The sequence below is a fragment of the Manis javanica genome, chromosome 8, assembly GCF_040802235.1.
Source record: "Manis javanica isolate MJ-LG chromosome 8, MJ_LKY, whole genome shotgun sequence".
Taxonomy (NCBI): Eukaryota; Metazoa; Chordata; class Mammalia; order Pholidota; family Manidae; genus Manis; species Manis javanica.
Window position 1 is genome coordinate 73628104 of NC_133163.1, and position 13653 is coordinate 73641756.

Genomic DNA, 13653 nt, shown 5'->3' on the forward strand with positions numbered 1-13653 from the left:
ATTCTCCAAACAGCTGGAGACATTGAAACAAAAGTATGTTAAGCTCCTACTATGAGTTAAACTAAAACTGGGAGCTTTGTGGAGAACCTCTTTAATTCTCTGGAGGTGGACCTTTAGACTCCCTGTTGTCCCCACATGATCTGTTCTGGCCTTGGGCCTCTAGGTCCCCTCCCACTAGAATGTAAGCCCCATGTAGACAGGGACCTCATCTCTCTTTCCACTGAGTCACAGCCTGGGACACATAGTGGGCACTCAGTACATGGCTTTTGAATAGACGATGAACCAAATGGAGGGTGACAGGGAGTGTAGAAGATTTGGGAAGCAGCGGAGGATTGCGTTTTGGGGCCTCTGTGGGAAGAACACATGAAGGCTGACAGACCAGCTCTGGGAAAGAGAGAGATGGGCAGGGGAGCTGAGTACTACTGACCAGCAGGGCAGTCTCACTGGAACTGTACCACAGAAAACCACACTAGGGAAACCTATTTTATGCCTTTTTATATTTGCTTACATGAGGATTTACTTTCCATCATCCTTTTTTTTTTTTTAGTAAAGATGTGTTTTTAGTCTTGGTTCTGGAAATCCACCAGAGTTGCCCTCTTAGTTGGTGCCCCTGGGCAGTGCTGAAGCAGTCTCCAAGTCTTGGTGACCTGTTTTGGTTTCCTGGGGCACCGGGTACACAAAATTGGTCACAAACGAGGAGATGGATTCTTTGCATTAGTGGCTGAGGGTTCCCTCAGTGTAAAGAACCAGTAAACTCCTTAATTCCTTATGCCCCAAGATTTAAAGCTGGGAACCTAGTAGTGGTGTGGACAATGATAGCTTCAACTGAGGCCCAAGAGCAGGTCAGGGGACCATCCTAGGTATGAAGAACCAGGCTGGATATGAGGGTGCCTGAACCCCATGGGGGTGGGTTTGATTTGGTAAAGCCTGTGGCTAATGCTGGAAGCTCCTGCAGCCTCTTGGCCCAGGGAGCAAAGTCTGGACCTGAGAGCTCAAGTACCAACTCCTGCAGATGGTTTTCTAGGAGGACATTGAGTGGCTGGGCAAAGCAATGCAGACCCTGTGGACAGCAAGCTCTCCGCAAACAAGCATGGAAACAAAGTCCTGCCCTTTTGGTCTGAGTTCTTGGAAAATTCTGGGAGAGGTAAAGACACCAAAAGGAAGATTTATCTCCCTGATAATAAGCCAGGAGGAGCTAATGACAACTTTTAAAGCAAAAACTTACAAGATGTGATTTATAAATGTGTCTCAGATTTATGGATCAGACAAGTGGTTGTACTTTATTTTAAATAAAGTTAGTTTTTAAAATAATGGTTAGCTTCAGCTATTCTAAGGTCCACCCTGGAAAGAGATTTGTGTCCATAGTTGGGCCAGAATTTTACAGACTCGGAATGGTGGCTAATGGACCATTTCTTCATCCATTTAACAAATATTAAATGACATAGGCCAGCCAATGGACTAAGTGCCAGAACACAAGACAAACCTAGTTCCTGTACTGTGGAGACTCCAGTCTGAAAAAGAAACAGATTAACTGAATAAATGCACAAGACAAAGAAGAGGAAGTAACTCTGAAGTTTACAGTGAAGAAGGCCTGGGGGTTGTGGTTAGGAAAGTTTTACCTACATTGGTGACCCTGGAGGTTAGTTAGGCAGAGAGGGATGGGAGATCAGGCCAAGCAAAAGGAATAGCCTGTGCAAAGATCCTGTGGTAGAAGGGAGTCTAGAAGAGTAATAAACAAGACTAAAGGAAGGACAGTGTGACTAAAGAGGAAAGAGCAAAGGGCAGAATGGAGTTGGTGGAGCTGAGGGATGCAGGGCCAAGCCTTGTGGGGACTCAGAGGCTACATTAAGAATCTTGGTCTGCCCTGCAGCAGTGGGAAGCCTTTGAAAGATTTAAGGAATTGTAGATGACATTACCACATTATGTATTTTGAACAGATTACTTTGTCTGTGGTGTCAAGAATGGATTGGTGCAGGGCTGGAGTGGATGCAAAGACACAGATTGAGAGGCAGCTGGTAGTAGTTTATGCTAGAAATGGTAGATTGGGTGAGAGGGGTGGCCAGAGGCAGATTGGAAAACTTGAATAAATATCTAGGAGGTAATTCACAGGACTTGAGGCAGGATGGGATGTGGCTGGGAGGTAGAGAGGAGCAGTAAAGATAACCCCCAGCTTTTGGGATTGTGGAACAGGCCTGATTGTGGTGCCATCCACTGATACAGGGACTGATGTCCCTCACCAGAGATAAGACACTGCAAGGAGGGTGAGGCTCAGAGATACAGGGCCACACAGAGCCTTTGTATACTTCTCTTCTACCTGGAGGTTCTCCTTTGTGTGACTGGGAGGACTTTGGCTTTGGTTTGAATGAAACAGTTCCCTCACCCTGGGTTCTTCAAGTGTGGTCTCTCCACTATGTACAACAGAATCATCAGAGCTGTTAATTAATAATTCAGATTTCTGGGCCTCAGAATAGACCTCATGAATCAGAATCCCTGGAGCAATAGCCAAGAAAGCTGTATTTTAGCAAGCTCAGTCAGGGGTTGAGTCCTATCTATGCACAGCAGAGTAAGGACTGAAAGCGACAACCTTCCATTCTTCTTAGCTGTGCTTTTCCCCTGCTTTCCTTGCCTACACCCTTCTCAGGCCGGCAGTAGCCATGAGACCCCATGCCCAATGTTCTGAGTTCTTAAACTCACTGTTTTCTTAAACCTTTGAGTTTCAGAAGGCTTGCAAGACAAGGGGCTCCTAGCACAGGAAAAAGGAGCTGTTTGTATTAGTTCTAAACACATGAACAAGGTGCTGTATTAGGCGCCACTAACATATGTACAAGGAAGAAACAAGCCCTTCTCTCAAGGGGCTCTGACACAGTGGGGGTGACAGACAGGTGAGCATTCAAAATACAGTAAATGCATACACAGTACTTACTAGGCATCAGGCAGTGTTCCAAGTGCTTTATATTTACTAATTTATTTAATCCTTACAACAACCTTCCATGCCAGTGGTTGTAATAAGAGGATGTACAGGATGCTGACAGCCCCAAGAGAAGGATGAAGGTCTTCAGAGGTAAATATCAGATGAGTCACCAAAGATGAAAAATCAAGTCCAAGATGCAAGGACAGAGGGATCACTCAGTATGTGCAAGGCACAGAAATGTAAGACAACACAGCATAGTTGGAAAATGCAAACAGTTCGATGGGGCCTGACATACAGGTGCACGATAGGTACAAAATGGCAAGGAATGTGGATGAAGAGATATGGTTGGTCAGATCATTAAAAATCCTTTTGACATATTTCAGAGTTTGAACTTTCTTTTGAAAGGAGGAGGAAGTTTTCAGGTAGGGATGGTATGATCAGTTTTGCATTTTACAAAGATTCATGATGAAAGTAACAAAAAATAAATGAAAGAGGAGTTAGGCAAGTTCGAAGGTTCTATAGGATGTAGAACTGACTAGACTTGGTGATGGATTAGATTTGGAGAGGAGGAAGGACTGAGTTCAGGGTGGTAGTCTGGGTTTCTAACTCACGGTGAAGAGAGGTGCCATGCATAGACATACAGAGCCCAGGAAGAAGAGCAGAACTGAAAAGGGAAGATAACTTCCAGCTTTCAGTCTGACATATAAGGAGTTTGGAAGTCCTCCTCCTGTCCTCACAATAAGAAAAAAGATGAACAAACTGAAAACCAACAATCAACAACTCTTCTTACATCTATTGAAGAAATGATGTCACAGAGCAAACCACCATCCCCAAAACTGGAGAGAGAGGTAGACACACAGAATCACACCTCACCAAAACAGAAGCCCAGGACTAGAAACCTCTGTGGGAACCAGTAGCAGGGCAGGAAAACATAAACTATAATTGACAAATTGCTGGAGGCTCAGTGCAGACAAATTAGATAGTTTAAAACTCCAGGAAGACCCAGTCTTAGGGAACCCCTACACTTTTGTGCGTTTTATCTTCAGGAGCTCTACTAGGTTCTCACAGTAAAGATCACAAAGAAAAAAACAAATAAAAAAACCTTGTACTTTTGACAAGGAAAGGGGAAAAATAGCCACTCTGAAATACATCCAGAGCACTCTGTTCTTCTCAATAAGTTCTGCCCGTAGGAGAAAGTATTCTACCAGACCCTAACTAACTTGGGAGAAGGGAAATACCCAACTCCAGCCTACTTGTTTGTCTTCCCTATGAGTGGGAGAAGGATAGGACTGAGAAGTGCAAGTGAAGTTCATAAATCAGAGGCACAGGATCCGTAAAAGACTGAGACCTAGTCACCAGACTATATGATACTTTCCCTTTCCCCACACCTCACCACCACATCAGTAGAGCTCCTATATAACATGACTATAATAGAAAGACCTGCACACCTTATTTAAGAAGGCTCTAGGGAACCCCAGACAACAGGGGAGACAATAACACCAGAGGAAATTTTAGCTTCTGACACTTAAAGCTATAGCAAACACTGAAGACAGCCTAACCCCTAGCCAGTTAAACAGAAAACACTCAAGGCTTATTTACTTTGGTTGCTTTTACCCATTACATCCAACTCAATAAAAACTACAAGGTATACTAAAAGACAATACAAACAGAAACAAAAACACAGTTTGAAGAGACAGAGCAAGCATCAGAATCAGACTCAGATATGGCAGAGATACTGGAATTATGAGAATGGTAATTTAAAACAACTATGATCAATATGCTAAGGGCTTTAATAGAAAAAGTGGAGAACATATAAGAACAGGTGGGTCATATAAGCAGAGAGATGTAAACTAAGAACCAAAAGGAAATGCTAGAATAGCACTGAAACAGAGATGAGGAATGGCTTTGATGGGCTCATCAACAGACTGGACATGGCTGAGGAAATAATCAGTCAACGTGAAGAAATGTCAGTAGAAATTTCCAAAACTGAAATGCAAAGAGAAAAAAACAAAAAGGTACAGAATGTCCAAGAACTGTGGGGCAATTGCAAAAGGTATAGTATATGCAGAAGGAGAATACCAGGAGAAGAAAGGAACAGAAGAAATATTTGAAATAATAATAAGAATTTCCCAAAATTAATGATAGACACCAAACACAGATCAAGGAAGCTCACAAAACACCAAGCCAAATACCAAGAAAAGAATGCCTAGATATATCATATTCAAACTGAAGAAAATAAAAGAGAGAGAATCTTGAAAGAAGGATGGGGTAGGGGACACCTATAGAGGAACAAGGATAAGAATTACACTGGACCTCTCTTCAGCAACCATACAAACAAGAAGAGAGAAGAATGAAATGTTCAGTATGTTTAAAGGAAAAAGCTGACCAACCTAGCCTTCTGTGTCCAGCAAAATTATCCCTCATAAGTGAAATAAAAGGAGAAATAAAAAATTTCTCAGAGAAACAAAAATTGAGGGAATTTGTCACCAGGAGACCTGACCTGAAAAGCATGTTCAAAGAAATTCTTCAGAAGGAAGGAAAATGATATAGTTCAGAAACTCAGATCTAGATAAAGAAAGACCCTTAGGGGAAAAAAAGGCATAATAAAAAGGAAGCTAAGGGCGGAGCCAGGATGGCGGCGTGAGTAGAGCAGTGGAAATCTCCTCCCAAAAACACATAGAGCTATGAAAATATAATAAAGAAAAATCTTCCTAAAATAGAGACCACAGAACACAGGACAACATCCAGACCACATCCACACCTGCAAGAACCCAGCGCCTTGCGAAGGGGGCAAGATATAAGCCCCGGCCCAGCGGGACCCGAGCGCCCCTCCCCCCCCGGCTCCCGGCGGGTGGAAAGAAACCGGAGCGGTTTTTTTTTTGGCGAGCGCTTTTTGGAAGCCTTAAAGGGACGGGCCCCCGTTGCTAGGGAGGCAGGGTGGCGGGACCGGTGAGCAGGTGCCTGGGACCAGCACCTGAGGACAAAGAATATCCCACGTTTTTCCCTGCGGGACCGGCGGGCGGGTGCCTGAGACCGGTGCCTGAGGACAGAGGAAATTGCGCGTTTTTCCCCCCTTTTTTTTTTCTCTTTTTGGCGAGCGCTTTTTGGAAGCCTTAAAGGGACAGGGACCCCAGTGCTAGGTAGGCAGGGTGGCGGGACTGGTGAGTGGGTGCCTGGGACTGGCGCCTGAGGACAAAGAATATCCCACGTTTTTCCCTGCGGGACCGGTGGGCGGGTGCCTGAGACCGGCACTTGAGGACAGAGGAAATAGCGCGTTTTTCCCCCCCTTTTTTTTCTCTTTTCTGCAAGTGCTTTTTGGAAGCCTAAAAGGGACAGGGACCCCGGTGCTAGGGAGGCAGGGCGGCGGGACTGGTGAGCGGGTGCCTAGGACCAGTGCCTGAGGACAAAGAATATCGAGCGTTCCTTCCCTGCGGGACCGGTGGGTGGGTGCTTTTTGGAAGCCTTGAAAGGACAGGGACCCTGGTGCTAGGGAGACAGGGCAGCAGGACCAGTGAGCGGGTGCCTGGGACCGGCACCTGAGGACAAAAAAAAGAAAAAAAAATCGCTTCTTTTTTCCTTTTTTTTTTTTTCTTTTTCTTTCTTTCTGTTCCCTCTCTCATTGTTGCTGTTGTTGTTTTGGTTTGGAGAGTGCTTTTTGGAAGTCTTAAAGGGGCAGGACAGGTCACTTAGACCAGAGGCAGGGAATCTGGGGATCTCTGGGCACTCTAACCCCCTGGGCAGCAGGGAGCACAGAGACCCCTTACAGAGATAAATAGCCTCCTGGCTGCTCCCCCTCCAACGGGGCTCCACCATTTTGGAGGAACAGCCCCAGCCAGGCCAAGCCCACAGCAACAGCGGAGATAAACCTCAAAGCAACTGGGCAGGAAGCAGAAGCCCTGTCTGCGCACAGCTGCCCAGCACAAGCAACTAGAGGTCGCTATTCTCCCAGGAAAAGGCTACAAACCAACAAGAAGGGAAGCTCTTCCAGCGGTCACTTGTACCAGCTCTGCAAACTATCTCTATCACCATGAAAAGGCAAAACTACAGGCAGACAAAGATCACAGAGACAACACCTGAGAAGGAGACAGACCTAACTAGTCCTCCTGAAAAAGAATTCAAAATAAAAATCATGAACATGCTGACAGAGATGCAGAGAAAAATGCAAGAGCAATGGGATGAGATGCAGAGAAAAATGCAAGAGCAGTGGGATGAGATGCAGAGAAAAATGCAAGAGCAGTGGGATGAAGTCCGGAAGGAGATCACAGATGTCAGGAAAGAGATCACAGAAGTGAAACAATCCCTGGAAGGATTTATAAGCAGAATGGATAAGATGCAAGAGGCCATTGAAGGAATAGAAGGCAGAGAACAGGAACGTATAGAAGCTAACATAGAGAGAGATAAAAGGATCTCCAGGAATGAAACAACACTAGGAGAACTATGTGACCAAGCCAAAAGGAATAATATTCGTATTATAGGGATGCCAGAAGAGGAAGAAAGAGGAAAAGGGATAGAAAGTGTCTTTGAAGAAATAATTGCTGAAAACTTCCCCAAACTGGGGGAGGAAATAATCGAACAGACCATGGAATTACACAGAACCCCCAACAGAAAGGATCCAAGGAGGACAACACCAAGACACATAGTAATTAAAATGGCAAGGATCAAGGACAAGGAAAGAGTTTTAAAGGCAGCTAGAGAGAAAAAGGTCACCTATAAAGGAAAACCAATCAGGCTAACATCAGACTTCTCAACAGAAACCCTACAGGCCAGAAGAGAATGGCATGATATACTTAATGCAATGAAACAGAAGGGCCTTGAACCAAGGATACTGTATCCAGCACGACTATCATTTAAATATGATGGTGGGATTAAACAATTCCCAGACAAGCAAAAGCTGAGGGAATTTGCTTCCCACAAACCACCTCTACAGGGCATCCTACAGGGACTGCTCTAGATGGGAGCACCCCTAAAAAGAGCACAGAACAAAACACACAACATATGAAGAATGGAGGAGGAGGAATAAGAAGGGAGAGAAGAAAAGAATCTCCAGACAGTGGATATAACAGCTCAATAAGCGAGCTAAGTTAGGCAGTAAGATACTAAAGAAGCTAACCTTGAACCTTTGGTAACCACGAATCTAAAGCCTGCAATGGCAATAAGTACATATCTCTCAATAGTCACCCTAAATGTAAATGGACTTAATGCACCAATCAAAAGACATAGAGTAATAGAATGGATAAAAAAGCAAGACCCATCTATATGCTGCTTACAAGAAACTCACCTTAAACCCAAAGATAAGCATAGACTAAAAGTCAAGGGATGGAAAAACATATTTCAGGCAAACAACAGTGAGAAGAAAGCAGGGGTTGCAGTACTAATATCAGACAAAATAGACTTCAAAACAAAGAAAGTAACAAGAGATAAAGAAGGCCACTACATAATGATAAAGGGCTCAGTCCAACAAGAGGATATAACCATTCTAAATATATATGCACCCAATACAGGAGCACCAGCATATGTGAAGCAAATACTAACAGAACTAAAGAGGGAAACAGACTGCAATGCATTCATTGTAGGAGACTTCAACACACCACTCACCCCAAAGGATAGATCCACCGGGCAGAAAATAAGTAAAGACACACAGGCACTGAACAACACACTAGAACAGATGGACCTAATAGACATCTATAGAACTCTACATCCAAAAGCAACAGGATATACATTCTTCTCAAGTGCACATGGAACATTCTCCAGAATAGACCACATACTAGCTCAACAAAAAGAGCCTCAGTAAATTCCAAAATATTGAAATTCTACCAACCAATTTTTCAGACCACAAAGGTATGAAAGTAGAAATAAATTCTACAAAGAAAACAAAAAGGCTCACAAACACATGGAGGCTTAACAACATGCTACTAAATAATCAATGGATCAATGAACAAATCAAAATAGAGATCAAGGAATATATAGAAACAAATGACAACAACAACACTAAGCCCCAACTTCTGTGGGATGCAGCAAAAGCAGTCTTAGGAGGAAAGTATATAGCAATCCAGGCACACTTGAAGATGGAAGAACAATCCCAAATGAATAGTCTAACATCACAATTATTAAAACTGGAAAAAGAAGAACAAAGGAGGCCTAAAGTCAGCAGAAGGAGGGACATAATAAAGATCAGAGAAGAAATAAACAAAATTGAGAAGAATAAAACAATAGCAAAAATCAATGAAACCAAGAGCTGGTTCTTTGAGAAAATAAACAAAATAGATAAGCCTCTAGCCCAACTTATTAAGAGAAAAAGAGAGTCAACACAAATCAACATAATCAGAAATGAGAATGGAAAAATCACGACAGACTCCACAGAAATACAAAGAATTATTAAAGACTACTATGAAAACCTATATGCCAACAAGCTGGAACAACTTCCTAGAAGAAGAAATGGACAACTTCCTAGAAAAATACAACCTCCCAAGACTGACCAAGGAAGAAACACAAAAGTTAAACAAACCAATTACAAGCAAAGAAATTGAAACAGTAATCAAAAAACTACCCAAGAACAAAACCCCGGGGCTGGACGGATTTACCTCGGAATTTTATCAGACACACAGAGAAGACATAATACCCATTCTCCTTAAAGTGTTCCACAAAATAGAAGAAGAGGGAATACTCCCAAACTCATTCTATGAAGCCAACATCACCCTAATACCAAAACCAGGCAAAGACCCCACCAAAAAAGAAAATTACAGACCAATATCCCTGATGAATGTAGATGCAAAAATACTCAATAAAATATTAGCAAACAGAATTCAACAGTATATCAAAAGGATCATACACCATGACCAAGTGGGGTTCATCCCAGGGATGCAAGGATGGTACAACATTCGAAAATCCATCAACATCATCCACATCATCAACAAAAAGAAAGACAAAAACCACATGATCATCTCCATAGATGCTGAAAAAGCATTTGACAAAATTCAACATCCATTCATGATAAAAACTCTCAGCAAAATGGGAATAGAGGGCAAGTACCTCAACATAATAAAGGCCATATATGATAAACCCACAGCCAGCATTATACTGAACAGCGAGAAGCTGAAAGCATTTCCACTGAGATCGGGAACCAGACAGGGATGCCCACTCTCCCCACTGTTATTTAACATAGTACTGGAGGTCCTAGCCACGGCAATCAGACAAAACAAAGAAATACAAGGAATCCAGATTGGTAAAGAAGAAGTTAAACTGTCACTATTTGCAGATGATATGATACTGTACATAAAAAACCCTAAAGACTCCACTCCAAAACTACTAGAACTGATATCGGAATACAGCAAAGTTGCAGGATACAAAATCAACACACAGAAATCTGTAGCTTTCCTATACACTAACAACGAATCAATAGAAAGAGAAATCAGGAAAACAATTCCATTCACCATTGCATCAAAAAGAATAAAATACCTAGGAATAAACCTAACCAAGGAAGTGAAAGACTTATACTCTGAAAACTACAAGTCACTCTTAAGAGAAATTAAAGGGGACACTAATAAATGGAAACTCATCCCATGCTCATGGCTAGGAAGAATTAATATCGTCAAAATGGCCATCCTGCCGAAAGCAATATACAAATTTGATGCAATCCCTCTCAAATTACCAGCAACATTCTTCAATGAATTGGAACAAATAATTCAAAAATTCATATGGAAACACCAAAGACCCCGAATAGCCAAAGCAATCCTGAAAAAGAAGAATAAAGTAGGGGGGATCTCACTCCCCAACTTCAAGCTCTACTACAAAGCCATAGTAATCAAGACAATTTGGTACTGGCACAAGAACAGAGCCACAGACCAGTGGAACAGATTAGAGACCCCAGAAATTAACCCAAACATATATGGTCAATTAATATTTGATAAAGGAGCCATGGACATACAATGGCAAAATGACAGTCTCTTCAACAGATGGTGCTGGCAAAACTGGACAGCTACATGTAGGAGAATGAAACTGGACCATTGTCTAACCCCATATACAAAGGTAAACTCAAAATGGATCAAAGACCTGAATGTAAGTTATGAAACCATTAAACTCTTGGAAAAAAACATAGGCAAAAACCTCTTAGACATAAACATGAGTGATCTCTTCTTGAACATATCTCCCCGGGCAAGGAAAACAACAGCAAAAATGAGCAAGTGGGACTACATTAAGCTGAAAAGCTTCTGTACAGCGAAAGACACCATCAATAGAACAAAAAGGAACCCTACAGTATGGGAGAATATATTTGAAAATGACAGATCCGATAAAGGCTTGACGTCCAGAATATATAAAGAGCTCACACGCCTCAACAAACAAACAAAAAATAACCCAATTAAAAAATGGGCAGAGGAACTGAACAGACAGTTCTCCAAAAAAGAAATACAGATGGCCAAGAGATACATGAAAAGATGCTCCACATCGCTAATTATCAGAGAAATGCAAATTAAAACTACAATGAGGTATCACCTCACACCAGTAAGGATAGCTGCCATCCAAAAGACAAACAACAACAAATGTTGGCGAGGCTGTGGAGAAAGGGGAACCCTCCTACACTGCTGGTGGGAATGTAAATTAGTTCAACCATTGTGGAAAGCAGTATGGAGGTGCATCAAAATGCTCAAAACAGACCTACCATTTGACCCAAGAATTCCACTCCTAGGAATTTACCCTAAGAACGCAGCAATCAAGTTTGAGAAAGACAGATGCACTCCTATGTTTATCGCAGCACTATTTACAATAGCCAAGAATTGGAAGCAACCTAAATGTCCATCTGTAGATGAATGGATAAAGAAGATGTGGTACATATACACAATGGAATACTACTCAGCCATAAGAAGTGGAAAAATCCAACCATTTGCAGCAACATGGATGGAGCTGGAGAGTATTATGCTCAGTGAAATAAGCCAAGCGGAGAAAGAGAAATACCAAATGATTTCACTCATCTGAGGAGTATAGGAACAAAGGAAAAACTGAAGGAACAAAACAGCAGCAGAATTACAGAACCCAAAAATGGACTAACAGGTACCAAAGGGAAAGGAACTGGGGAGGATGGGTGGGCAGGGAGGGATAAGGGGGGGGAAGAAGAATGGGGGTATTAAGATTAGCATGCATGGGGGGAGGGAGAAAGGGGAGGGTGGGCTGCACAACACAGAGAGGACAAGTAGTGACTCTACAACATTTTGCTAAGCTGATGGACAGTAACCGTAATGTGGTTGTTAGGGGGGACCTGATATAGGGGAGAGCATAGTAAACATAGTATTCTTCATGTAAGTGTAGATTAAAAATTAAAAAAAAAAAAAAGAAAGAAAGAAAGAAAAGGGGGATTACTCCTTAACAGGATAAAACTATTGGTAAATCAAAGATCAACGCATGCTTTAAATATCCTTAATGTTGATCACTTAAAGGGTGTCAGATGATCAGCTATGGAGGTACTCTTTTCTGATAATATTCCTTTTTCTTAATTAAAAAAAAAAAAAAAAGCAGTTACTGTGTGCTGACCTCCAATGAGTTCTGCAGAGTGGTATAGAGGGCATGTCAAAGTGTGGGCAAAGGGTCTGTTTGTTTCTACGCAGAAGATCACGGCCTAGCTTGGATACCCAGAAAATGAACTAAGATACGATATGAGGAGGAGCTTCTGGCATCAGCACTCTCTGGAGGACTTGTGCCAGGGGATGATCATCAAAAAGCCTCCACAGGGATCCGGACGATGCTGCGGTTGTGGCTGCATCCAGCCCACCGTCTCCTGGACTTGCCATAGGAATGAGGAGGGAGATGTCTAGGCTGGCATGTGCATACAGTGAGACAACGAATTTGACCGGATCTGTACTGTTGGAACTCAACCAGGAGTTGGGAGGGGTGCAAGTTGTAGCACTCCAAAATCTCATGACTATAGACTATCTATGGTTAAAAGAACATATGGGATGTGAACAGATCCCAGAAATGGGCTGCTTTAATTTGTCTGATGGTTCAAGTACAGTTGGACAATATCCATCATATAGATAAATTTTCACAAATGCCTAGGGTGCCTAAATGGTTTTCTTGGCTTCACTGGAGATGGATGGTAATTATAGATTTGCTTTGTTTATGTCACCGTATTCCTATTATGTTAATATGTGTGTGCAAATTAGTTAGTAGTTTAAAACCTATACATACGTAAGGTACTATACAAGAAGATATGTCAAAGAAATAATCAATCCTCCCATGTTTCCTTCATATGCTACATCTATAGCTTTTCTTCTTCCTTCCTAATTACAACCCTTAAATAGAATTCGTGCCTCATATCGAATTTACCGAGTATCATAATTCCTCCAGGTGGTAAAGATACCTCGAGACAAGTGCTGGGCATAGAAGCCATAAGGCATAAATCTGCAAAGAAGTAAAAAGCTAACCTTTGCAAACAATATGGCTTCTCTCTCACTTACCAACTTTACATTTCCCTGTATGGCCCCGGAAGATGACTGGTTAGCCAGAGACGGGTAAGATTCCTCAAGGGAGGAACAACCTAAGACAGGCACAGTCGCAGGGGGGCCATCAGGTGAGAATTTGGGGATCAACAGAGGTGAGGCTCAGAACCTCACCCCCCCTGCTTTGAGAGAAATCTGCATCCGTGGATGTCTTGCTGCCCTTGTCTAGCCTGGATTAATACTTAGTCCATAGGCACACACCTGATCATCTGATCATCTACATTTGCCCTCTTACAGCACTAAACTATGTTTTCT